Source organism: Nicotiana tabacum, chromosome 13 (assembly GCF_000715075.1).
Source record: "Nicotiana tabacum cultivar K326 chromosome 13, ASM71507v2, whole genome shotgun sequence".
Taxonomy (NCBI): Eukaryota; Viridiplantae; Streptophyta; class Magnoliopsida; order Solanales; family Solanaceae; genus Nicotiana; species Nicotiana tabacum.
The window spans coordinates 101,317,438-101,327,184 of record NC_134092.1 but is presented as its reverse complement, the minus strand read 5'-3'; the positions used below and the strand labels follow the sequence as shown (position 1 = coordinate 101,327,184).

The window sequence follows — 9,747 nt, the reverse complement described above, 5'->3', positions numbered from 1 at the left end:
TAAAGAAACAAAATAAATTGCTACCCTTAATTAAAATCTATGGATGTGATTTTCTGAATAAGATCATGATTTTGGTAGGTCATTAAATTAGACATAATAAATTTTGATTTTTGAAGTTGCAAAAAAGTTGCAATTTTCAAGCGTCCCATAGTCTTATGTTTTGAATATTGCTGTCCCCTGTCAAAAGTTGGTACTCCATCACTTTTTTACTTGAAATCTATACTAAAAATAAATTTTTATTTTTGATTGTCATTTTACGCATATCAAGAGAAGATAATTTTTTTCCCCCTATTATATCCACAGTATTTATTACTCATTTCAAATCATTTTCTCAAATCCAATAAAATATGCATCAATTAATATGAGTATCATGATAAATTATGCATTTAATTTATTATTTCTTAAGAGGACGTGAAAAGTCAAAAAATAAACTGGTAGAGTAAAAAATAGACAAAACGTCAAAGTAGATAAATAAAGAATTCAGAAGTAACTGTAGTTAATATCAACTTTTATTTTAATTCGACAGTTAATATGATTCCATTTGTAGCCAGACTATGGTATAACTCTTATTAGGTTGGATTTGATGCGCGGATATGTGTTAAATTGTAGTTCACAAGAAAAATCATAGATGTCGTCGTCAAAACAACTATAAAATAATGTTCGTACTCGAACGAGTAAAACTGATTAGTAAAATAGAGTTAAACCATCAAAATTAGTGTTATAGACAATAAAGTAAGAAACTGAGTTACAAATGAATGTATATTTTCTAATTTAGAAGCGGGAGTTGAGGTGCTTTTCGTCGTCCTGCTATCCGGTTTATTTTTTGAAATCTGCCCTCTAAGTGGCTTAAAATTGTTCCCGTGTACATCCTTTTTGTTCAACACATAAGCGCCAGCACGGTCTTCAGTTTCTCATCTCCCCCTGCTCTCTCTCTCTCTCATCTCTTTACATTGTTCAAGGTATAAATCTCTCTTTTCCCCTTCGTTTTCTCCCTAAGTTTGGTATTGTGGGCTGTTGATTTTGTTCCTGGGTTTTTGGTATTCGAGAGTTCTGGTCGAATTGAACTCAAGCCCAAGTTGCTTCCACTATAACTCTTCACACCAAAGCAAGACTAGAGACGATTTGTAATAAGATGTTTGCCGCGTCTATCAGGTGTTGAGGTGTACTTTGCTTTGTCAAACACGTGGTGTGCAATTCTTCAATCTTCCCTTTTGTCTGTGTTGGTAGATCTTTGTCATTCCCTTTGTTTTTCCTTTTAGGTTTGGAATTAAAGCTATGTAATTTGGGTTAAGGTCATTCTCATAGGGTTGGAGTCAGTGCTGGATATGTATTTTCAAAGAGTGACGAGTGTCGGTCTTGTAAAACGTGGCTGCAAACGCAGTTGGACTCACCGTTTGTCAGCTCATCCTTTTCCTCACTCTGTTTTGCGCAGGTCGATTTTCTTTTTGCGGCTGCTGGGTGATTCATTTTCTCCCCCCTGCTGTTCTCCGTATTGGCATTGCTGAAACATAAAATTACGAGTTCTGCTGAGAGGCGAGACTTGCTTTTGCTGAAATTTCATGTTCGTTTGTGTGTGCTACTCTGGTAACAAGTTCGACTTGGTTCTTTTAGCTAGCTTTCTGTTTCATCTTGAGAAATCTTATGGCGGCTTTTTTACTGACATATAACAAACTACATATATTAATTAAGTTGTTAGTTAAAGCTAACATAGAATTCATGGAAATTCGATACTATAAGTGATTTCAGGATGAGGTGCATTTTTTCGGTTTTAATTCTTAAAAAGCGATAACCAACTGCTTGACATATTTTATTGGATTCTCCGGATTTTGGTTTGGATTAAGGTTTAGGAAATTTGATAACAGAAGAGAAGTAAAGAGAAGAAAGACAGGGAAATCAGAAAAAAGGGGAAGAGACGCTATGTCGCGAAATTGTCGAGATGGATACTGACTTAGAGGGGGTGGCAGTAAAGGAATTGGGAGTTGGTGAGGTTGGAAAGATTTGAGACTCTGGCTGCAGAAATGTTGAAGAGGTCGAGTTTTCTTTGTGTGGGCCACGACAGATTGATTTTATTTAATTTCGGTTAGCTTTGGGACATATGTTACCTGGAAGAAACTTATTATCACATGACAGATTGGTCAAGTCATTGCAAAGAAATAAATTTAACTTTTAGAATACAGAAGATTGGTATGGTCGTGTAACTACATTAGATGACGTGATCGTAGCAACAGATTTATCAGCTCCTAATATTTTTATATGTGCTTCCAAAATTGACAATGAGACCGAAAAAGAAGAATAGTTTGCAAGGAAATACATGTACTTAATTGAGATAGTGCTGGATAACTTTCTTATGGTTTTAACTGAGGTAAAAGTCACACAAGTTAGATTTAATTTCACACTTTAATATATGACAATGTTGAGGAGCGTGCTTTATTGGCAAACCAATTGGAGAAAATAGAATATTTGTGATTTACAAATATGAAGTATCTTATTGTGTTCAATTTATCACATTTGCAATGTATATAGTAAGTTCATTCTTCAATCTTGGTATGACTTCTTTGAACTCCCTTTAGACAAGCTACTCGAAATTAAACTTACACGATATCTCTCTCAATTGAAAAATATTCTGTATTCTAAGACTACTGTAGGGGTTGATAGCTCAATTTCTTGGCCGGACAAGCTTTGGTAGGAAAATTACTTATTCTTTTTCATTCTTTAACTCTGCATTTCTTACTTCAATATCTTCTTAGTTGTTTGGTTAATCTGCAAGAATGTGACTCATCCTGAGTATCATTTGATTCAGTTAGTTTACAATATCCAATGTAAATATGCTGAATTTTACATTCAGGTTTAGTAGTTTCAACTCCCTTATTCTTGATAAAAAAATTAATTTCAACTCCTTTCTTCCGGCTTTTCAGGTGATTAGTCTTCTCAAAGAAATAACTCTGACTGGCTGAGAAGCTGTGCCAACTGATTACCCGTGAATCATACGAACTCAACCAAAGTTGTCCCGAGACAAGGTATTGCTAGGCATTTTACTAAGAATGGATTATTAGAAATGAATGAAGAGTGACTGACCAGTAATTCTTTAGATCCAATAGATGATACAAGAAAAGAAAGTAGAATAAGAAAGCAAAATGATGTTGCTACTTTCTACGACAAGTCCAGCCTTTAAAACACAAGTTGGCCATTTAGCATGCCTATGGTTTGAATATCTTAGACATGAGTTAGAGTAGGCAAAACACAGTATAAAGTGAAACTTGTTTGATATTTAAAAGGTGTTTTCTTCTACTCCATAGATTCTCATTCTTAATAGTACATTGTCACAACCCGCACATTGAGGTTTTGACTTCGGCAAAGAACTGGTGAGAAAAGGCTCTTCTGATTGTCTGACGTGGATCTTTCTACTCGGGCAACTTGGTATTTTTAATTTTAAGCATATATAAGGGGGTATAGGTGATGAAAGCTCCGACCTGCCTCCCCCATACGTGTTTCCACCAAGCCGTATTGAACGAGCTACCTTAGGGGCAACCTCAAGGGCCTGCCTGGATGACTCAAAGGAGTGTCCTAGGTATCCAAACGAGTTAGGGAACTCTATGGACGGCGCAACGCCTTCGGGCTAGCGTTGGGCATCAAGTAGGCGCTGGAGGCTCGATGTGTGGGACGACCAGCCCCGCGGGCTGTCGAATGTTGGAAGGACATCCGTGCCGATTGGATACTCGACACACCTGTCATAGAGGCATCATGTGTCGACTTGTGAGCATGGCTTGGGTTCAACCATGCAAGCAAGGGTCTGTTGGCCTAAAGGTGCAGTTGTGGGGCGACACTGCACTATTCGGAATGGAAGCGTGTCGCGAGGGCTATGTATGGGCATGGCACGAAAGACGCGCATGACAGTGGCCAAAGACTAAAGGTTTCCTTACTCGGGCAGAGCACGAGCTAGTCGCGGATGCACTAGGCGAATGTCAAGCTTGAGGATTGGGCTGTGCACGCGGGTGCGATGCTCAGTCTTGGGCGAGGGACAAGACATGTCCTAAGCCAATCCCCCAGGGCGCGCATGGATTGTGATCCTAAGATGCAGCGCCACAACATGTCTAGGGCCAAGTGCCTAGACATCTTACGGGCGGCACAAGTTGGGGCGAGCCTCATGGGCGAGTCCCACCAACAGGCACAGGATCGTGCTTGAAAACCTGGGAAAGGACGAAGGCTGGCCTGCAGCGAGGGGAACTGCAGGCGCCGCACGGGCGAGTCGGTGCCGCTTGCGAGCGTAAGAAAACGGGCCCGTGATAACATGCTTCATGTTTATTGACTTTAAAATTGTTCAATGACAACATAGCACCTTTGTTGATCGGTTTCTAGGATTTAATTTCGCTACATCTACTTTCTATCTAGCCGCCAAGGAAAGCATCTGTATTTTGAAAGGAAAAAGAAAGAAAAGAAAGTATATGTATTCTGTACAATTCATTCCTTTACTCCAATTGAAAACAACGTTGACGTACTGTGCATTGCAATTTAAAGACTTTATCTAGGTTTTCAGTAAGTTTTTCCTTTGACACAATAATTTAAAAGTGTAAATATTTATTATGGTGCTGCTAACTTTATTATACTAAAACGTTTTGGAGTTGGTTCACTTGAAGATGTGGTTTGTTACCTCTTTAAAGTGTTCACGATAAACTCTTTTTTTTGGGCTGTTTTGGTATATAAACCTAGGAGCTAAAGAGGCGATGCTAAATGCGAATTGATTTTGTCTTTAAAAAGATTGCCTCAATGGTAAAGTAAACAATCATTTGGGGTGCCATTTCTTGATTTTTTCTTACATAATTTACCTGATTGGATGACTTTTTTTTTTCCTTATGTCATGATTTTATAAAAACTTTGCTTTCAGTGTGATGTCTAAAACCTTGATTTACCGAGTATGTAGCATAGTTTAATGATTCTATGTCATGACAACTCAAAATTCCTACTGGAACAGATCTTTGCAGGTAACTTGTGGAATTAGTTGAGGTGTGCATAAGCTGGCCTGGACACTATGGTTATTAAAAAAAGGAATAATTCGTCAGAGATAGTTAATTGGGGCTGCTGGATAACGGAGAAGTATGAAGCAGTGTGTGATACAGATACACCTATGAGCTTTTCTTCTCTTCAGATAGTTTTATGTTCATAATTTAGGAATTTTGAGAAGACTATTAAATTGATGAAGTCAGTCGGCAGCTCCATCTCTCAAATGAGGTCTTCAATCATGTGCAGACCGTTTATTAGTAAAACGTCATCTGCAATTTATTTCAATAAGCCTGGGATAGTACAAGCAGGGAAAGAAGTTATAACAAATTAGTACCACAGATTTTAAGTACAAGGAGGTGACGCAATTGCCTTGGTCATCTCTCATTTGCTGAAGTCTGTGAGCCATATTGTCACGATCCCAAATTCCTCCGTAGGAAGTCGTGATGGCACCTAGTTTTTAAGACTAGGTAAGCCTATCAATGCGGAATAACAATTGAAATATGAAATAAATAAATCTGCAATTCACATAATTACAACTCCCAAAACCCAGTAGAAATAAGTCACAAGTTTTTAAGAATTTATCCTCAATGTATCTATATATATCAGGGTCTAAGGAAAATAAGGAAGCAACATAATAATGATAGAAGGGGACTCCGGAGTCTGCGGACGCTGGCAGATATATCCCGAAGTCTCCGTACACAGGTAGCTCACTTCTACGGGCGCGCGGGAGTCTGTGCTCCTCCCCCAGCTTGAGATGTGGCAGGAGCAAGTGGAATTAACCCTGCCTGAGCTAGAGTGCCAAACATGCTCAAAAACTAGGCAAGAGTTTCCTGAAGTGCAGGAGTAGTATCAGGCGTCTCAGGTGCATGTTCTCCAACTAGAGCTACTTGTGGTTCCTCTGCAGCAGCTCGTGCGAGTACTCTGGCTGCACCACGTGGTCTTCCTCTGGCTCGGCCTCTGCCCCGACCGCAGCCTCTTGCGACTCTAACGGGGGGCGCGGATGTCTGATCATCGGATATAGTTGTGCATGTCCTCACCATCTGTGAGATAATAGAAAGACAATGGTTTAAAATTTTGAAGTCAACAAATGTGCACGATAAGGAATCAAAGAAGTGAATATTTTTCTAACAGTTTCATAGCCTCCCGAAGATAAGTATAGACGTCTCTGTACCGATCCGCGAGACTCTACTAAACCTGCTTGTGACTCATAACACCTATGAACCTAGACCTCTGATATCAACTTGTGACGACCCCAAATTTCCTCTGTAGGATGTCGTGATGGCACCTAGTTTTTAAGACTAGGTAAGCCTATCAATGCGGAATAACAATTGAAATATGAAATAAATAAATCTGCAATTCACATAATTACAACTCCCAAAATCCGGATCCTCAATATATCTATATATCAGGGTCTAAGAAAAATAAGGAAGCAACATAATAATGATAGAAGGGGACTCCGGAGTCTGCGGACGTTGGTAGATATACCTCGAAGTCTTCGTACACAGGTAGCTCACTGATGTCTGGACTGGTAAAATGTACCTGGATCTGCACGAAAAGATGTGCAGAAGCGTAGTATGAGTACACCACAGCGGTATCCAGTAAGTGCCAAGCCTAACCTCGGTAGAGTAGTGACGAGGTCAGGTCAGGCCCTACTGGAATAATAAAAGACAAGGTGAAATGTTTAACAATATAATAGAAATGAAATGACAATGGAAATGAATCAAGTAAGTAGTATGTCACCAATTAACTACACAAAATAAAGGCAAATAATACCTCGTGGAAACAAAACAGAATTCTTTTCAACTTTTAGAAAATCACAACAATAATCAAAGGCAACTGCGGCCATAAATCAATATCAACAAGGGCACTTTCGGGGTACCGCCTCGGAGTCCCAAATCATAAATAAATTCACAATATCTCATTTTCTTATATCACCGCGGGAGCCTTCACATTTAATTTTAAAGAAAAATATTTTTCCCGAAATAGCATCCCGCGTTTTAGTCACCCTTATCACACCACATGACTTCTAGTAATTCCACTACTAGCCACGCGTATCAAGTCACCCTTATCTCACCGCATGCATTTCAACACCCAGACCTTATATCACCGCATGCGTATCAATATCACAATATATCACAATTTGCACCTCAAGTGCCCAAATAATTCAATTTTCCAAAATAAACAACATCAACAATACTTTCCACAACAGGGAGCTCACGGCTCAATCACAATGAGTACAAAATCTCACAAAATATTCGGGAATAAATAACTCAGGAAAAAAAAATAATATTTAATTTTTTTTATACGTTACCTCAGTTCCAAATTTAAAATATCAAATATTTCATATTAATAATATTTAAATTAAAGAAATTTCACCTTCAAATAATGCACAGAATAAAAGAAACTAAGTTTCAGCTAAACATGTAAAAACAATTAGCAGGAGAAAGTTAAGCAAATTTAAAGTATATAAATCAGATCAATGATGGAGAATATAACAAAATAAAATAATTTAATTAATATGCAACATTGATCTACACAATTTAAAAACATAATCTTCCACATTTATCCCGTGTACACACTCGTCACCTCGTGTACATGACTTTCAACATATTACAATTATCACATCAATATCAATCCTAGGGGAATTTCGCCCACCCCCTCCCCCCCCCCCACCCCACAAGGTTAAAAACAGTGATGGATTCGGGTAATCTAATCAAAATTGAGTTAAGAATACTTACACGGATGTTTTCTCTGAAAATCTCCCAAAAATTACCTCTTCCCGAGCTCCAATCCGTCAAAAATAGTTTTCAGCACTTAAACTCTATGTCCAGAGATTTGCTCTACGCGATCGCGAACAATCACATGCGATCGCGAAGTACGGTTTTTCACTGCCCAGGTTTAACCCTACGCGATCGCAAGCAATGCCACGTGATCGCGATGCACAAGATTCCAACTCTACGTGATCGCATCCCTTTTCACGCGATCGCATAGAGCAAATGCGTGGCCCAGCTTCCTCTCAAGTTTCCGATCGCAAACAATGCCACGCTATCGCGATGCACAGGTTGGCCCAACCTACGATCACGGTTGACCTCACGCGATCGCGAAGAACAAAATCAACACTGCCTCAACTAAGCCTACGCGATCGCGTCCCAATCTCCGCGATCGCGAAGAAGGTTTGAAACACGAGCAAACGACAACTACTAGCAGTGCCAAAATGAAGGAAAATAATCTGAATACCATCCGAAATATGCCCGAGCCCCTCGGGATCTCAACCAAATATACCAACAAGTCCTAATACATCATACGAATTTAGTCGAGTCTTCAAATCACATCCAACAATATTAAAATCACAATTCACACCCCAATTCATGCCTAATGAAACTTAAGAATTTCTAACTTCTACATTCGATATCAGAACCTATCAAATCAATTTCGATTGATCTCAAATTTTGTACACAAGTCATAAATGACATAACGGAGCTATGAAAATTTTCAGAATTGGATTCTGACCCCGATATCAAAAAGTTAATTCCCCAGTCAAACTTTCAAACTTAAATTCCTATTTTAGTCATTTCAAGCCTAATTTAACTACGGACTTCCAAATAAAATTTCGGACACGCTCCTAAGTCCAAAATTATCATACGGAACTGTTGGAATCATCAAAATTCTATTCCGGGGTTGTTTGCATATAAGTCGACATTCGGTCACTATTTGAACTTAAGCTTTAAAACTTGGAACTAAGTGTTCCAATTCATTCCAAAACCTCACCGGACCTAAACCAATTACTCCGGCAAGTCATATATCAGTTATAAAGTACAGAATGAGCAGTAAATACGGAAGTGGGGCTACAACTTTTAAAACGACTGGCTGGGTCGTTACACATATTTAATGTTTCTGGTTCATACTATTATAAATAGGAGTATTGCTAGCTTATTTATGTGTGGAGATTTCTAATAAAATATTTTCTGTCAGTATCTAAGATATTTTTATTTTCTTTGGTGGTTGCAGAACAATGAACATGCTTGTTGACAAATTCGACCCTACATATGACAGACATAGCAGGAGGAGTGGGCGAACAGCTTTTATTTGAAAATTTATATACTGCCAAGATTGCCTTTTTGCTCTTGTTGAATCTCCTTTGTAGCAGTAGCTTCATGTTTTACTGAGTTTAGGGATCATATAGGAATCAAAGTAGTAAGTTTGCTTTTCCTTTGTCTCTCTTTAGTCGTAGTTGCCCATATATATAACCTTGATTCTTGTGGCACCATTATATACGTGCGTGAAAGTGGTAGAGGATGTTGGCTTCAGAAGTTTTACTCGGTATGCTTGGGCCCATTGTTGCCCGGTAACAGTAGTGTTATGCAAGTACTAATTTAATTTAAGATTCTGGTCATGTGTTCTTCCTTTCCCGTAACCCAACCCTTTTAATACCAAGTTAATCTTCATCGTACTTTCCTGGTGAATGTTAGTCTTTCCTCGCCTCAAAATTACTTTCAAATTTGCAATTTTTCCCCCTGTTGGAATAAATTTCAGTTTGATTTATATAAACGTTATTATAAAGTTTCCCTATCTTATTGAATATGAGTTCTTAAAATCTTACAAGTTCACTTGAAGTGCAAAACTACACTGTTTTAATCTTATTAATCAATCCAATTCTTTTGTGGCCGGTGATGACAGAAAGAACCCATTTGTTTTTCTGTTGAAGATGAAACTCATTGCGATCAAAGATAATGTTTGAATATGACAGAC

The 9,747-nt window shown here is 38.4% G+C and overlaps 1 long non-coding RNA gene across 3 annotated transcripts; it reads left to right on the top strand.

Annotated features, from left to right (window-relative positions):
• Positions 1–687: 687 nt before the first annotated feature.
• LOC107808820 (uncharacterized) lies at positions 688–9,404 on the top strand. Of its 3 annotated transcripts, XR_012698118.1 has the most exons (5): positions 688–959; positions 1,433–1,584; positions 2,916–3,017; positions 4,970–5,091; positions 9,007–9,404. It is a non-coding gene; the product is annotated as an uncharacterized LOC107808820 (long non-coding RNA). The 3 variants fall into 3 exon arrangements; XR_012698119.1 differs by lacking the exon at positions 4,970–5,091 and having other exon boundaries at positions 690–959; XR_001653271.2 differs by lacking the exon at positions 9,007–9,404 and having other exon boundaries at positions 692–959; positions 4,970–5,222.
• Positions 9,405–9,747: the final 343 nt, after the last annotated feature.